Source organism: Lolium perenne, chromosome 4 (assembly GCF_019359855.2).
Source record: "Lolium perenne isolate Kyuss_39 chromosome 4, Kyuss_2.0, whole genome shotgun sequence".
NCBI classification, from domain to species: Eukaryota; Viridiplantae; Streptophyta; class Magnoliopsida; order Poales; family Poaceae; genus Lolium; species Lolium perenne.
Genome location: NC_067247.2, coordinates 96,432,288 through 96,451,238, shown reverse-complemented (window position 1 = coordinate 96,451,238; position 18,951 = coordinate 96,432,288). Strand labels below are relative to the sequence as shown.

The following is an 18,951-nucleotide window of genomic DNA, read 5'->3' as shown; positions in this document are numbered from 1 at the left end:
CCAGTCATCGTAGTATGCACCGACAGATGTTGTACGAAACATGTATAACAACGTGTTGCAACAGTGATGGTTTCTGGTCGCCCTGAACTTAGACGGTGTCCCACGGTTGGACGCGTCAGAAGAAAACGACCGATCTTTCGCAACGAGACCCTGGAGTAGTAAATCCTCCCAACAACGCGATAAACGCAGCCTGCAGAAGAGGGAACGAATCCAGCAAGCAACGTCGGATATAATAGATAAACGGCAGCGCCGTACCCCCGGAGGGATGATACACGTGAACACACGCAACTAGGTATAACCTAAACTTAAAACTAAACTTGTCTATCCTAAACCCTAGCCACCCCACCTCCTTATATGAGGGGGAAGTGGCCGACCAGCCTTGCTAGGCTGGGGCGCCCCACTATGGGCCTAACCTGGTTTGGTTTGGACAGGCCCAAAACCAAACACAACACTAATTTAACCCTAAATGGCCCACCACATGACCTGGCTACATTATTATTTCCTAATAATAAGAGTATTATAAAATACTGGTACAACCTTAGACTTAATCATCATATCAATGACTGTCCTAGTGTACCAGGCCTGAATATCCTCATCAGATGGCTTAATGGAGTACGAAATGATGATAAACAGAAAATTCGAATTGAAATATCTGCTCTTTGTTGGGCGATCTGGAGAAGTAGGAATGATATTTTTTTTAACAAGGAAACCGAAACTAATTTTTTGCAGATTATCCGGCGAGCTGCTCATTCGATTCAACAATGGGCTTTCCTTCTTCCATTGGAGCAGCGGGAGGATATGGTTACTGGATGCAACCGGATGCTAGTGGTTGCTCAGGACTTCTTTTTCCAGGCTACTAGGTAACGGCATCTTTATAGAATAGTAAATGCATAGTTTTTCTATGTGCCGTATTTTCTTTTGATTGATTCATGTATCCATTTTAGCCGATCCATGATTGTAATAAGTGATGTTAAATATTTGGTGAACTGATACTATGGTTTAGTAAAGTAAACTGTGTACATCTATTAATGCAGAGGCTGGAGCAACGCTCCTTTATTAAAAAAACGTAACACCGAACGATTCTGCGGTAATTGAAGTTTGGCTTTCATGATCGTGCACGACAACTTGTGCACGGCTGTTCATATATGGGACACGATTCTTAAGCATTTAATGGCAAGACAGATATGGGCACATGAATGAGCAGTCCATGAGGTTCTGCGAGATGTGCAGCCCTGTCGGGACTCGGGAGAGTCCCATGATCGGGACCGGTACGTGCACAGTAGCAAACATGATCCATGAATGGGCACGAGAGCAACAGGGAGAGACGTGGAGGCATTGAACGCCAAGGTGTCGAGATGAGATTTTATGTTTTGTTTCTTCCCAAAATCTCTCCTTTCTTTTGATTTTCCCATTCCTATCGTGTTCTGGCCACTGCAGTACCATACCGCTGTAAGCGGGAAGAGAACAGGGGCCAATCACATCATGCACGTGAAGCCCCCGATCCTGTTTCTTCCAATCAAGTAAACTTTGTAGGCTGGCACGTCGAGACATGACCGATGGTTGTCCGCTGTTCGTTATGGATCGGAAACCCTATGTCAGTTTTCTGGAAGAAAATCCCACAGTTTACTCTTCCCAGAAAATCCCATGTGAAAATACTTTCCCTCATGCCTCTCATCCTTATGCAAACATACATAACCGAGGACAACGAAAATATCACATGATCTTGATCTCCATTCTCTAGTTGCGATCATTGACCTTTTGTTTTGTTTCTCTTGTGTATTCCTTTTCTTATGGGGTTTCGTGTTTGGACCCTTTATATATATAGCAAAGATAGGAGGTTAAAGTGAAAAAAAAAGGTGTACTATTGTATTGATTGTTATCAAAATGTAGTTGGTAGTGCGTGATATTATTGCTTAGCTATGAGTTAACTACTACTTATAACAAATACTATGATGACAAATCCAATGGTATATTTTTTGTGTCATATAAATAATCTTACTTAAATTTATGATTAAGTTTTACTTAAAAATAAAGGGGGCTTATAAACCTAAAAAGTTAGGTGTCAAAATATTGGTTTACTGGGCCAACACATAGTTCAAGATAAAAGTTTGATCATAAATTTGGTTAAAAAATACTAAAGTATATTTTAAAACATTATACCATTAAAAACACATATAATTGAGAAAAAGGAGACCCATGCCATGATTTTAAAATATTTTCTATTTAGTAGTCTAAGTTTCACGATGTGGATAATCAATTCGGTCGTTGTGGTCAGACTAAATTATGGATTTATGACCACATTCTCCATAGGGTCCTCTTAGATATTCTTTCTCCAATCTTGGATTAGGGAAAAAGGATTTTGTTGACTAAATTTACGATTAAACTTTTTTACTTAAATTAGACATCGGGCTAATAAACCGATATGTAGGGGGAACTTGCATTGATGCTAATCAAAACGTAGTAGGTCATTTGTCCTATGATTTCTTAGACATGGATTACTATCAAGATTATACACATGAAGTTATGTACTACCTCCATCCCATGAAATTTGTCTTAACTTTTTCTAAATTTGGATGTATTAGATGCTAAATTAGATATATCCAAATTTAGATAAAGTTAAGACAAGTTTTATAGGATGGAGGGAGTAGATAGCTTGAAAATGCTTTGTTCACGTGTACATTTATACTGCTAGTAGCTTATAGAGCCATGGGCTTTTCAACATAAAAATAAATAAGCATATACCATGAAAATCATAAAACGTGCTCTTGACATCCCTATCCATCTAATGCACAACACTTGGTCCTTGGGATGCAGGTAAATAGGAGAAACTCTAAGAGATGATGTATAATAGGTCACCGAAAACAAGTGATGTAAACATTATACATAAAAAGGGGTTTTACATTACCTGTGTAGTCCCTACTTTTCCAGATGATGTATTTTAGGGCACATGTACCACACTAGTTGCTCAACAATTGCATCAACACACACTATGGAACTCAACTAAAATAAATTTAAAAAATGAAAACAAATAGTACTTAATTATTACATAACAATACATATAGTTCATCATGTAGCACACGAATCAACACACAAACAACATAGAGTTCATCACATCTAACAACATGACATAGAGAAAAATCTAGCGGTTTTGTTCACCATTCTACATTCCATCACTCCTTGATTATATTCTTCTGAAGATGTTCGTGTCCATCTAAATGTTGGATTTCACGGTACGCCTCGACAAAGCAATGCACTCAATCTCTACTTCTACGTGGCTTCACTGGTTGACACCATACACCCCATACACCATACACCATACACCATACACCGTACACCCCATTTTTGCCAAGCTCATTCTTCCCAAGCTCATTCTCAATGATTATGACATAGACACCATACACCCCATACACCATATACCATACACCCTATTTTTCCCAAGCTCATTCTTGCCAAGTCATAGACACCATATACCCCATTTTTGCCAAGCTCATTCTCAATGATCATGTTATGCATGATCATGCAAGCATTCAAGATGTACCATTTCTTGATCCCAAAACCTTGCTAGTCTTCTCACAATAGCAAATTGGGCTTGCAGAATCTCAAATGCTCGCTCCACATCTTTCCTAGCCGTCGCTTGAGCTTTATAGAATTGGATTTTTTTTCTTACCTTGGGGGACTAGAAGTGGATTTAGAAATGTTGACCTCGTCGGATAGATGTCATCCATAAGGTAACATCCCATGTTATAGGTACATCCTTTTGAAACATCACCGGTGGAGATTCGACATTGGCAAGCTTCGCAAAATGATGTGGTTGTTGGAGAAGATTGATGTCATTGCACGAACCATGCATCCCTAAAGAAGCCTGCCATATCCATGTCTCCTTACCATCCACGGCCACAAGAATGATGGTGGTATCCTTCTCATGTCTTCGAAACTTTCCATGCCTTGTTGCAAGACAGCTCTTTCACTTCAAATGCATGCAATATATGGAGCCCAGAATACCTGGGAACCCACATGCTGCTTTTTTCTCTAGCAGCTGAGCCGTGTCTTGAGCAATGGGTGCTCTGGAGAACTCAGACCCGAACACCTCAACTATCTCCATTTGAAAGAGCTTGACATACTTGATGCTCTGGCTCTCACTCATTTCCAACCGATCATCGATAAAATCTTTCAGAATACATTATGTCATCATGCGCAATACGACAACACCTTCTGGAAGGTGTTGTGCCCAAGCTCTCCCGCACAATTACTCCGCTTCTCGAAGAACTGATCGTGCAGCTTGAAACACTCTGCAATGTTTGTAAAAATAGAGAGGCTTCCTAAACCGGGGGCAAAAATAGATGTGGCGAAACACCGGGTTGTCTGTGAAGTAGTGTATCATGAGCTTCAGGTCTACATAAATTTGGAGTCTTGAAATATACCCACGTCCAAAGACGGAACCAACATGATTCAGGCTCTTTTTCTTGTGCATGAATAAGAGCATACCAATATCCTCCTCCATGTCAAACTCTTTATGGGAAGGGGTGTAGTCGAATGAAACCATCTTCAATAAACAATAATCTAGATTACAAACTTCTTATACATGGCAAAAACATTTTTCAGAAAATAAAAAGTACAAGAAATTACCTTTGAGGTTTCGTGTCGAACACTACGTGCCCACGCATGTGGGAATCTTTCGGTGGTGGGCGACATCTTCTCCTCCCTTGCTGAACCTCGGCGAAGAGCGGTGGGCACTCAATCAAGGATTGGTCACACGACGGTCGCCTTCAACCTCGGCGGATGGAGGTAGGCCTCAGGAGAGTTGACTGCTCCTCCACAGCCATCCGAACGGATGATGAATACGCGGATGTCATCAGTCAAGCGTTCGTCGCGCGGCGGCCCTCTGGAATTTACTGGTGGTCACGTCGTGCGCCACCTAATTCAGAATGGCGGCAGGGCGACTTGGCCATGAAGGACGGCTCAATTTTGATAGCCGAAGGATCCATTTGGTTGCCAACGGCTATCAGAGGTAGATGGCGGTCACGTGGCAGGAATGGAAATGAAGTTTCAGCCTGACAGTTGGTTGTGCACGCTGCCCTATTTTGTAGTACATCACCTCCAAGGTGATGTAAGACCAAAATATACATCACCTACCAAAACTACACATCATCATCTATATCTACATCATCTGTTGAAGTCCTATTTTTTTACAATGTGATGCTGAAGTTAGATGTTACATCACCAAGCCTATTGTGGGTCACCTGTTAGAGATGCTCGTTGGCAATGCAACATTGGAGTTGTTGAGAGACATACAAGCGCTAAGGAATGCACTTCTACTTGATGATCTAGATGTGTTTTTACGTTTTCTTTTACTTGGATCATCTCTAACAAGGGCATGTATATATGGGCATCAAGGAAAAAAAATAGGGCACCAAATGTTAGTTTTAGGCCACCAGAATTTTCTCTGCAGCACGTGATATAAAATAGAGCACCCAACATGAGATCCAACAGTGGGGAAAAGGTTTTAGCTAGCGTTCGGCTACGCGCGACTAGAGATTTTTTTAGGGAAAAAGTTTTGGTGTCTTGTATTTGCAACACTTGGGAGAAAAATATATGGCATGAAGTAAAAAAATCTCCATCACCAAGTAGAGACAGGGTATCTTCTGAGCACTGTTTTGGTCTCTCAGTGCCCTAAAATAAACAGTTTTACATCTTCGACATTTTATTGCGCTTTTCCTAATGTGTGCATGGCCGGCAAATGGAGGAACTTCTTTGCGAAGATGACATCCCAAACAAGCCTTCCATGTGTGATATGATGTGATTGCTCATTGGAGACAAGTCGATGAGCAACAAACATCCGGTACAAGTGATCCAGTAGAAACATTGACAAAAAGCATCTCTATTTCGCACTGAGAGTATTTTTTTTTGCCTCATAACTCGCATTCTTATGAAAACATAGACCGGGAAAAATAAAATATGCCAAAAAATGTAATTTCATACCGTAACTACAAATTCTAGTATCAGACATCAAGACAAGCACACATATAGTTCGTTGTGATTTTGGCCTCAGAAAGCTTGTTTTCTTGAATCCTCTCATCCTTAGGCAAACATAAATAAATTATTAAGTCAATGAAAATTTCATGGACGCAATCTCTTTTTCACTTAATGCAATCATTTCCCTTTATGCATATGCGTTTCTCTTTTGTATTCTTTTCCTTTTATGCTTAATGCTTGGATGATTTACATAACAAAGATGAAAAATAAAGGTACATGCATAAAAAGTGGAAATTAGGAGTAATGTTGTATTGATGGTACTATTGAGTAGATGATGCGTCCTAGAGATCACTAGGAGGTACAAAAACCCAAGAGGAATAGAGGACTTATTAAAATACTACGTTCTTGAATTCTTCCGTCTTATTATTAGGTGCTAGTTCAGGATAATCAAACTGGAAATAAATACACAAACACCATAAAACCAAAGAATGTGTTGCCATGTCTACCTATCTAGGCCGGTATGTCGCCTTTTTTTTTTGAAAGGCATGAATTAAAACAACAATAGACCCAGCACATAAAATGGGCATCACTTGGTCTTGGTGATTTAGTCAACCAACTTTGATTACGAGATTAGGAGGGTATGCGAACTGAAGAGAGGCGTAGAGCCATTAAAATGATATGTGTACTACTCCCTAGTCTCACAATGTCATTTTTTTTGTTTACTTATTGTACCTAATTTAGTGTTTGTAAAATCTAACCGAAAGCGCCCATAAGCCTCATATGCATGCGGCAGACAGATTTTTGTGTGGTTTCTCTTATAGAGAGAGATGTAGGGAACCATCCAAATCGGCTTGCTACGTTAAATCCAAAATTTCAAAATGATCTATCTGCTAAACCGTTAATCTGAATGTCGGTCCATTTTCACTGCTGAGTTCATCTCGATGGGGGCTTTAAAACTAGATCTCATGTTGTTATGTTTCAACAAAATATTTTGTTGTTGTGTTAGTTACCAGATTATGAGCAAACAATTACCAATAAAGGTGCATAGTAATAGGTGGTGTTCTACATGTTTTAATACATCGAAATAACTCGCACAATTTTGAGAGTGAGCCTTGTATTGTGCAACAACTAATAGATGATATCACTCGATAAATAAGTGGTAGGATGCACATCACATCGATGTAGAGTAGCATATATGAAACTTACAAACAACTTATTTAATGTGGAAACCAATTATTGTGTAATTTTGCAACTACTAACAAGTGAGTCACTTTAAGCTGACAAATATGTATAATCAGACAAATACATGACAACGATCTGGAAACTATGGACAAACAGGTTATTTTTTAATCTGGCAACTACGTAATGTTTGAACTCGCAAATATGTCATAATAATCTGGAAATAGATAATAATAAAAAGTTGTCGATATAAACCGACATGAAATTTATTTTCGAACATCTCATTGCAAATAAGCTAATGGTAAAGATTGATCGTCAAACGGGTTAAGGTTTGAAAGAAAAAACTTTTAGAAAATTAAAAATATTAGACTTACATGCATTGAAAATGAGACGGAGGTAGCCGCCACAATCTCTGAGAAAATAGAGCGTCGCTACCTAGCATTGTCCTTTAATGTTTATATAGCAGTCAGAGAAGGGAGGCTCATGACATAACATGGACAAAGTGAAACGCTTCAGATCTAACAGTTGTATAATTTCCATGCAACGTCAAGATGGAATATCTAGTATGTATTAAAACATATCTAACCGAGTATTCTTTAGAGGAGTATATCAACTTTAAATTTTTGTCAATTGTAACTAATCCCTTAAATTTAAAAGAGTAAAAATCAAATTCACACAAGTTCATCCAAATTTCATAGAATTTCATTTTAAAGTTGATTCAAGCTAGTATGGAAATATACTAAAACTTATATTAATGTCTAGCCTACCACTCAAACTAATCCTCAGTACTCCAAAGCATCTCTTAGATGATTCTTTCAATGGAGTCATCGATGACATCTAGCTCCTTGGACAGCCCGGCTCCGGCGTCCATTGTAGCATCCCTCGGGGGCTTCTTCTCGGCGTACTGCTCGTAGGAAGCCGCCTCTCGCGCGAACCATTCCAGGTCTTCTTGTAGAGCTCCTTCATGTACTCCTCGTCGCCTCAAGTTGCTTGCGAGCTTCCCGGTTCTCCAAAAAGCACGACGGTCGACCACTGGAGCATCCCTTGGCCAGGGCCGGCTCTATATCTTTCGAGGCCCTTGGGCGAAGCCGGCAAAAGGGCCCCTTTTATATGTGGCTAATATTTGTGCAAGCATAAATAGATATTGTGATGACCCAGCGTACCACTGCATGGTGTAGTACACAAGTCGTTGACATAACACAAGTGAAACACCGTTCCACCCATATTACATCTATCAGAGTGGTACAACAGAAACATATGCGAGTCCAAGGTATGTCTATAGAAGTACACACGAGCTGTTTACATAAGATCAACACAGCCTCCTACTTTACAGTGAGGTAAAACTTCAAATAAAGCTCCAGAAGAACGACTCGTAATCTATCTTATTGCTAACTCAAGTTTAAGAGCTACTTGGCTTGCTATAGAAATCTAGCTACTTAGGTGCTATGATTTGGGAAAGGTTCCCTTCTATTACTAGTCTAGGTTTCCATTATAGCTGATGCAGAAGTTGGCTCCATTGACTTCTTTGATTGGATTCTTCATCTTGTTGCAGTTGACTCCTTTGTCTTCGAGTTCCACGGTTGTTTCTCCTTCGGTGCATTGCTCTAAGAAGGGGATTCAAACGAGATAGAATGAGTACGAGCGTACTCAGCAAGTTCATATTAGGAAATATGTGTATCATGCACTAGCTACAGCCATAGACCAGAAAGTCATAGGCCAATGCAAGTTTTCATAAACGTTTCTTTAAAAGGTTTATTTTATTGTGAAAACTATGCCCGTCAGTCTTCACAGGTTGACCAGAACTTCATGGAGTTCCTTTCCTGCCGCGTTCGCAGTTCCCTTCCCGGAACAGGGAGTGACAGCCACAATTTGATACACTCTGCAGAGGTGCGTTACTTTTCCCATAAGAGACCTTATCCTTGTTGCCAACCAGGCGATATCTTTCCCGTCCACACTTCCTTTGGTGTGAGGCCAGGTGTAAGATCCAAGCCCACACCGCCTTCTCCGCGACTGCAAACCCACCCTTTTGTCCGACCCTACACCTCCAGTAGACTTCCCCCGATAATACGGCTTTACTCATGGTGTACTCCGGACAATCCCTCATAGATCGTAGAGCTTATCATCACTAATGGATGGGGATTTAAAAGGATTTCCCAACCTATTGCGGCAGTGCCTCCAACACCCCACCAGCTCTCCGATCCGTTGGCGTGCAGAAGGGAAAAGATACGGCTGGCTTCCCCAGAGCCATTATAGATCTTATGGTCAACGCGATATGTACGGCGCTAGAATCACTGGACGGCATTGGTAATTAATCCTAGGGTGATATAACCCATTGCAATGGAACCTCCACCATATCAACACATACCATGGTTCCATTGCCCACCACATAGTCATATTCATAATTGGAAAATAATATTTTGCTTTTCAATGCATGAGTGATAAGTATAGTACTTTGTATATAGTTTGATAAAAATAATCAAATGACATGAGCAAGCGATGAACTTGCCTTTCTTGACTGCAAGATTATGCAGGCAAAAGCTTCGATACGTGATAACTCCAAATGCTAAAATATCATCATCGTCCGGTAAGGACAATGTTTAAAGAACTGGCAAAGATGCTGTAATGCATAGTATGAGATGCAATCGCCCCACGCGTAACCTAACCTCGATGATTTAGGTTTGATAAGTTGTAAATAGTTCTTTAGGGTGTGTTGTACTTTTAGAATGGTTCTCAAACAAGGTTCTTATTAGGGTTTGGTTATATTAGCATCATATCCAAGTGATATAAGATATCATAACAATCATACACATAAAGAATAATGATGGAATAATATGTAAGGAATAATTGTCAATTTTAAGTTCTAAAGAACATGGTTGATGATTACTTCTACTATACTTCAAAAGAATAACTTTTGAAGAACATGTTGTTTAAGAAATATTTAGTATTTCAAAGAAGTATTGGGCTTCTAAGGTTTGATTGACACTTGTACTTCAAAAGAATAACTTTTGAAGAACATGTTAAAATAAAAATATGAACTACTATATAGAGGTGCTATGGCTTTCTAGGGTTTACTATTGGATTCCTTTAGTTTCACTAATAGGAACTAGTTTGTTCTTAATTTGGATTGGGTTTCTATATAGCAAGTATTGGTAAGGTTATTACTATGGTTTCCTATATACATCATATCAAAGGATGGTTGTTTAAGATGGTTCTATATATTAGCTATTAGGGTTTACTATGGTTTCACAACTACTTAACTAAGTAATCTCTAATGGTTGTCCAGCTAAGTGGTTTATCATTTCCTAAGTAGGGTTGAGTGGAATAGGAGCATGTGATGTGCATTACTACACCAGATTGGTATTAGGGTTTTTCATCATGGTTTAACTAGGGTTTGATGGTTGAGGTTAATCCTAATGGTATGGTACCTAGGATTGATGATCAATGGTACTAATCCAATTAACAGGTTAGGGTTTATACCTAGGTGATACTAGTGAATCATATAGGTTTTAATTTGGAAATAGAGGCATGAAATGATGACTCATGTGAATTGGTTCTATGTTGGTAGATCCTGACTTGTATTTGTTGGTCACATAATAAGGTTCTCTATGTAAGGTGAAATTCACATGATCACATGTAACACATAACTAGGGTTTTGGAGTTGCTTCTAATTTAGGGTGATCACATGAAATAATGAGATCAAGGTCTTACTCAAATTGTAACTAGGTTTCTAAATTATGGTACATCTCCTAAAATTATAATTGGTAATAGAGTTGTGGTTACTAATTACTTTGAATTAAAATTAGTAATGGTTTAACATTTTATTAATTTTCCACAAGAATTAATAATTAGGGTAACTTTTATTTAGGTTTAATTGAGAATTAGGGTTTAACAATTTGTGATTAGGTTTTAAAATAATTAACTTGTTAAATAAAGAATGTTTAAGTTACAAAATTTGAGTTATCAAAATAATCTTGGCTTTTAATATTTTCTTGATTATTACTATTTAAAGAAAATAGAAAATAGTAAATTGCAAATTAGGGTTTATGAATTACTACTAATAATTAGGTTAATGCAAATATGGTAAATAAAATTTAATCCTAACATTTTATTTAGTTACTGAATAGTTAAAATTTAATTTTGGAACTTGATTATTTATTGAATTAAATTTGCATTTTAAACAATTAGAAAGACAGAATTCATAAAGATTAAAATAAGTGAATTTTTATTTTGACATACATTTTTATTTTATATTTTATTTGAATAGAGTTTATTTTTGTGAGTATTTTGATATATTATTTATATTTTTCTGAGTTGATATGAATTTTATTTATTTTGGCAAAGTTTCAGTATTTTTCTGGAATTTGAATTAAATGCCAAATGCTAAAGGTACCCGAGACAGAGTCTACCCTGGTCACTGACTGGTGGACCAATGTCCACGTCAGACGCCCCGTGAGCGTGGACCAGGTCAAAAGTTCTGCAGGGCCCCACGGCCACGTCACACTAGCCGGCGGCTTGACGCCGGCGGGCAGTCGGTGACGGCGCCGCCACTATAAGGCACCCCTGGATGCGTGGTTGGTATCAATCGAATGAGGACGACGAGGAACAAGATGGTGGTGGTGGAATGAGCTATTACTGGCGGAACTTCATCGGAAACTATGACCCGCGGCGGTGCTCTCCGGCGAGGTAGCTAAACGGAGCTACGGTACGTCGATAAGATGCGAGAGCAGGCTCTACAGATGCGCAAACTCACCCTGAGTATGATGGCGTGGTCGGCGGTGTCGATTGGCGATGGGGATGAGCTCGATTTCGCCATTACCGGCGAGGTACTGAGAAAGGGAACGGCGAAATTGGATTGATCCCGAGCTTCCCTTGACGCTCTGCTCCTCCAGGATGCTCTACGCGGCCTGGCGCTTCCAACGAGCCACTGCACGGACTCCGGGATGCTCTCAATCGACGGTGCCATGGAGGTCGCCGGCGACAGACTTGCGGCTAGAGGAAGAATTAGGAAACGAGGGAGGATAAGGATGGGAGCCTAGGGTTTCTCGATCCGTGGCGATCTCTCCGACCTATTTATAGCTCCAAGCACGGTGCAGTTCGACGGCGATGCTTGGCGGTGAGCGTCCAGGATGCGGCGGTGTTCCAGTTAGGGTTTTCGGGCGGGAATCTTGATAATCCTACTGGCAACGGATTCCAAAGTCATGCGGTCGAGCTCTAGGACGTCTGACGAGGTCCGGGCTGTTCTTATCGACATCGAGGACGTGGCCGAGGCTTCACCTCTGCGCTGTCGTCGCCGGGGAAGAAGAAGAAGGTGACTTTCTTCTTCGCACGATTCTTAAAGCGAATCGGTACGGTGGGCTGGTGCTTAGTTCGTGGGCTGGGCTACTGGTGGGCTTGCGTGGACGTGGTGGTGATGGGCTGCTGCGGTCTTGTTCGGCTTTGCCGAGTAAGTTTCCCTCCATTTTCTTTTTCAAATTTCTGTTTTCTTTTTCTGTTTTATTCTTGGTTTTAACTTGATTTGAATTATGTGTTGTTTTAGATTCTAAAATATTTTAATATCAGGACAATTTGATAATGCTACCTGTTGTATTGTTTTGTTTATAAACAACCATTTCATAATTGATTAATTTGGTGTTCTTGTGAAATGCATTTTAAATTAGAAATGAACATGGTTTAAAATGTTTATCTCTATTCCCTTTTATTTAGGAACCACTCTGTTTGAATGGTTGAAAATTATAACATGTGCTTGGTGAACACTTTGTCAAGTTTGACTTGTACATCATAATATGGAGTGTGCACATATTATAATTATAGCTAGAGTTTAAATTAAATGGCAATGGGAATGGATTGGTTCATGATTTTATGTGAAGAATTGTTTCCAAAGGTTTAAGAATATGGTTGACTTCACTCTGTGTTAAATAATCTTGCTTAGCAAACTACTGACTTGAATTATACTTGTGATCCATGATACACAAATTAGGGCATATCATTTTATGTGAAGTGGATTCTATGTGAAAGTGTTTAGGGTTTTGCATACTCTTCATTAAATTGCAATATAAGTAGGCATGAGGCATGGCAGGGTCTACTTATGATCCAAAGTAATCCATGGATTGGAACTCAAATGTGGTCTAGGGTTTTAGTAGTGATCACCCAAGTGATACACAACTAGGTTTAGGTATGAGCATAAGCATTGATTCTATTCTAGTGGCTAGAGTTATCCTCCTCACTTAGGTAGAAGTATTGTATCAAGGCAATGCTAGGTTAGTCTCAAGTGTTTGGATAAGCAAGGTTTAAATACAATATCATTACTACTCTATACAAGGCATGAGTATTGGTCTGGATTAACTACTATTGATATATTTATCATTTCATGTGATAGATTAGATCTATGGATCACATATATATGTTTAACTTATCATCTAAATTTATAAAGTAAAATCATGCATTAGACATGATCCACTTATTCCTCACTAATCTCTCTTCTTTAATACTTCTTTCAACACACTCACTTAGATTTCTTAGGGTTTATGATCATCACCCAATTTGTAATGATCAAAGTATTGACCTCATAATAATTCCGTAGTAAATCATGGTTCTCTATCCAAGATCAAGTATAAGTCCATATACTTGAGTATACCTCTTTAGGTTGAGCTCTACTGAATGGGTAGGGTTCCCCTAGGGTTTATGATCATTACCAAGTTGTAATGATCACAACACTTGCCTCTATATAATTACTAGAGGAATAAATTCTTATTTACCATCAAGTGTGAGCTAGGTCAAGTAGGGTTTAGCACTTGACTTATATTTCATGTATCATTGATTAGTATCAACAAGTACCTCAATTGGATAAGGTTTAAATAGTGATCTAGGTTCTATTGAATGCATAATATAAGCATATGAATGATTCTCTCCTTTCTCTAAGGTTTAATGGAATGAGTTGGGAAATAAGGTTGGAATGGTCAAGGTTAATGAAGAATGAATATGAATGTCCTTGACATGGATTCAATTATTGTAGTTGAAAAGATATACCATGTGACTCATGGTAGAAATGTTTATTTAGTAAAAGACATGGATAAGATAAGTAAAGAATAGTGTCTTACTTAATTGTGTTCTTTGATTTATGGTTGAATAATTATTCCTGTGTTGGTATAAGGAATGGCATGTTGAGATCCTTTATAAGATCTTGTAGTTGAACCTTACTTAAGGTGTTGTTTGTTGTAAAACTAATTCATTTGATCTAGTCCATAGATCAAATCATCTCTTCCCAAAACAAGGTTTTAGCAAAGGTCACAGTGAAGTTTATAGCGCTTGACTTGATGATCTACTTCAGTTCCAGCAAGTCAAGTGAAACTTCAGTTACTGTGGTAAGTTTTATTTGAAGCGCGAAAATTCCCCGGATTTTCTATGCATGAATGCAATGCACACTTTGGTTTTCTCTCATTTTATTGCCTCTAAACCTGGGATATTACAGCCTCTCCCCCTTAAACTGAACTTCGTCCCGAAGTTCGAACGCTCTCATGTTTCGGAATGTGGAACAGACTTGAACAGATCACCATCCTTCAACTCCATGGTGATCACATTAGATATAATTGAATATATCCCTAGTCCAGATCCTTCCTGGAGTCTTCTATTGTCTGACACTGATACTTTCTTCAATTCTATGATTTCTTCCAACACTCTAAGCTTATAGACTTTCTCTCTAAAGATTCTTGAATTAGGACATCTTATTGTGTTAATGGATTTTACTAATGGTTGTGGTGATAGCTTCCTATCTGGGTACTCAAAGCTTGGTTCTACCAGCTGCGGTAATCCAGCTGCGATGTAATATGGCAATATGGTGTACCAGCTGCGATGTCCAAACCTTAATTCTAAAAGATTTATTTAAAGTAGGGTATTGTTTTCCCTTACTACCATAACGAAAGTAATGGTACTTGGTAAGGTATTTACAATAGGCATGGTCCTGGTTGTTTAGTCCTACGAATGGATTAGACTCATTTAGTCCATCCAATCATGGCTTCTAGTTTATACTAGTTATCTTCCCTTTGGTTTCTTTAGGTTCCATGAAAGGAATCTTTCTAATAATCATTAGTTTTGGTATGATTAATACCTTCAGTCTTTTGTTTTCTTAGGCTTTGATTGTCCTCCGACATCTTCTTCATCCAACTTCATTATCTTAAGCTTACTTAAGGTCTCTTGGTTTTGGAGTAATTACTATTACCCACTCAAGTTAAGGTATAACCCTTACTTCCTCGAGATCTAAACCTCGGCTTCTGGTCTGACATCCTCCTGAGAGTACTATTATATGGGTACCTCCCAACAACCTTATAAAAATAAGATTGGACTTCCTCTCAGTTCAGACCTTTTTCTCCGTCTATCATACTCCTAATCATATTTTAATACTTCTCCTTCAACCTTCCTCTCCCCCTTGGAGTTTACTAATGATCTTCAAACTTCCTTTCTTCTAATCATTAAACTCCAAGGTTAGGTAGTTGGTTTAAGTCTGGTTTATATTTCGTACCTTTCTAAAGTCTCATGAAGAATTCTTTGTGGTGTATCCACACAGTTGTGGGTATCCATTATGAATCCTCCAAGTAAATATTTACCAACTACGAGATATCAGTTGTGAAATACTAGCTGCGGAGTCCCCCATTCTTTTAGGGTAAAGAAATGTTCAGGCTGTGGGCTATCTGGTACCAGCTGTGGCTATGTTATGGTTCTAGTCAATATCTACTGACCAGTTGTGGCTACTTTTATAGTTTTAGTTAAGATATACCTCACTTCACATATTTTCTCTTCATGATTATCCTATATCAGCTGTGGTCTTATTATACCAGCTACGACTTCACTTGTCTATTTTCCTTCTTCTAGGGTTTGTTTTGCAAGATAACCACTTGTTGACACTATGAAAATAGTATTCTAAGTGACTTCACTTGCATTCCCTTCTTCCAGAATGAATATGGCTCCACTTCTACTGCTCCATATTCACTATTTTTCTCACTTTCATGATACTTCCATGTTGAAGTACTCCTTAATTAAGGATAAAAATGAGTTTTGATTGGTCCTTCCTTCAGATTGTTGTGGTTGCTTCCCACAACTTTACTTCCTTCATCTAGTGAACCTTCATCTTGTCTTCAAAATCTTCCAAATTCGTCACTTCCTCACGCGAATACCTTTACCCTCTAGACCTATAACATCAAGTAAGAGCTGGATATTTGTAGCGACCCAGGAAAAATCCCCATATAGAATTGCTTGTTCTTTTTCTTTTGTGCATAATCATGGCATCAATCACCTTGCATGTTTTAATTAAATCCCTCAAGAAAATTAGTTTTATTAAAACCCTATGTTTGTTTGCAAAATTATTCCAAGGTTTAATAAAACCCTCCCACCTTTATTCATATTTCAATTGAACCGAATAAAAAATATTTTTAATATGCTTTCAAGTGGTTTAAAACCAAATGCCTAGTTTTTGTAAATAGTGCCACTACTTTAAAACCTTATCAAACTTCCTCTGATCCCTTCTCTCGTTTCTCTTTGCTTCCTGGAAGAATTCGTGAGAAAAAGAAGACAGAAGAAATTGAGAAGAGAAGCAAAGAAGCACTGTTCAGCCACCAGTCCAACAGCATGTCGCCACCATCCTGTTCTTTGTTTTTCTTCAACCAGTGACCCAGAACGTGAACTCCTTGCTGGCCAACGTTTTTCCCAACCACGACCAGACTGCTTTTCCTCCCCTTTTAGTTCCCCAGCCGAGGATCCTCATTGAACCCTAGTTTCCCTTCTTCCCCTCCTTGTGCCGCCACCAATTCCTCTTCTCCGCGCATGACTGCAGACAGAGGCTTTTAGAGACAGTTTCAGAAAGTTCAGACAAATCCCGAGCCCCGACGGAAGATCGACGTCGCCCTGCAGCTCCGGCCATGCCCCGGCGTCGTTGACACCTCCATAGTCTTCCTGGTAAACTCCACGTTCTCCTGGACCTTACCATCAACTTCCTTCATCTCTTCTCCGACCTGCCGACGGTAACGCCGTTTTGCCGCAGGATCTCGTCGCCGACGACTCCCGGTTGACCCCGGTCCCAGCGCCTACTCCACCACGTCCGCCCAGTCGAGGCACACGTCCGGCGCCGTCTTCTCCCTCGCCGTTCACCCTCCATCGTCAGGGCCGTGCTCGACGCCATCTTCTCCAAGCCCGGCCTGTTGTTATGCATCTCCGTCAGATAAGGTATCTCCGACAGTTAGTTGGTCCAAAATCTGCAGCGTCTGTACCTACTGAACATCTGAATTTCAGGTCAACTGTTTTCTTTTCGTTGGTTCGGCTGAGCTCCTTTGTTCAGATCCCCACAGCGTTCAATTAAATCCATCACCTTTCCTTGTTTGTTCAGTTTCCACACGCCTGGAGATAGTTCCTTTCTACGCATGAGCCAAGCAAAATCAGCATGTCAAAGCAGCCCACTGGCTTAAGGCCTTGATCTCTTCCCTGATCGGTATCTTGATCCTCCTCATGTGCGACCTGAGTTAAAAATCTTCACTCACAGTGGCCATCTAAAGCAACTCCTTTCTCTGTTTTGGTTCAGATCTCACGGCCAGAGATGTTTCAGTTTGCATGGGAGCTTTCCAAAATCAACATCAACAAGGAGTATAGCTGGTTTGTTTCCTTTGGCTCCAAACGACACTATGCTCAATTCCAGGGATGCAATTTAACAGTTGCCGCTTCAGTCAGGTCCAGGCCCAGATGCCTTCTTTGTTTCTTCTTTTTGCAGAAATGCCAAAATTTATATCTCCTGTTTTATAAATCCAAATGACACAAATAATATATCTATTTTTATCAGAAAAATGTATACAATCTAGATATGTCATTCATATGGCTGTTTACATCTCGCATCATGTCGTGATGTTGTAGTTTGCATCGCACCTAATATTTAAACACGGAGTATTTGAGAATTACCGGATACGGTCCCCCGCTCCGTTTAATATTGAAGTAGCGCACCATGCCATGTCGTGCCATGCTAATCAACACTTAAATTTGTCGGTAGAAAATGCAACTCCAATCTATTCTGTTTGTCCGGGGTTCTGACTCCGCTTAAATTGGATAAGTGCATCGCATCATATATGCCATGTCATGCATATCTTATCATGATCATGTTGGATCTTCTTTATCCGTAGTAGTAAGACTTGCATACGTTGTGTGTGTTCCAGCATTTGCTTCTTCCCGGATAGGATCGCGAAGTGGTGTGGTGAGATACGGCAAGTTCTCCGGATGTCCCTCGGCAAGCTTTAACGGGCAAGCATTTTCCCCTATACTTCTGCCCCTGCAGAAGTCGCTCACCTATTTTATTTTGCCTTCTCCCTCATGCTATCCTCAAGTTGCGTTCTTCTCACGTGTCCCTTCCACTTGTTACCTCAAGCAGCCTATATTGCCTCCACTAACCACCTACAGCTATTGTTTGGTTATCGGGTCTGCCTTGCGAGTCGTAGTGCATGCTAGTGCTGTTTATATCTCGTTACCGTTACCGCTATCTTATCGGGTTATCAGTTGGGAATCATGACATATGGTTTATGGATATATCTGTTGAGGGTATCATGGTTACTTGTTAATAGTTGTTAGCGGAGGCATCGGTGGGTCAGCTGATCGTTTTGTGACGGCTCACTTGTGTTTCTTTAAAGCTTAGGACCCCAAGTTCTTGTTATACATTAGAGACTAAGCGCTCTAACCATACGTGGGTATGTTTACGGGTCTCCCTCGACCACCGCCCGTAATCTACGACTTTGTCCGGTGGCCACAACTAGTTTCGTAATGTTTTACCATTTG

The 18,951-nt window shown here is 39.7% G+C and overlaps 1 long non-coding RNA gene across 1 annotated transcript; it reads left to right on the top strand.

Moving 5' to 3' along the window:
* The first annotated feature begins 16,450 nt into the window (after window positions 1-16,450).
* Window positions 16,451-18,814, top strand: LOC127293381 (uncharacterized). The gene is made up of 5 exons (XR_007845766.2): window positions 16,451-17,097; window positions 17,183-17,364; window positions 17,525-17,626; window positions 17,717-17,862; window positions 18,339-18,814. It is a non-coding gene; the product is annotated as an uncharacterized lncRNA (long non-coding RNA).
* The last annotated feature ends 137 nt before the right edge of the window (window positions 18,815-18,951 follow it).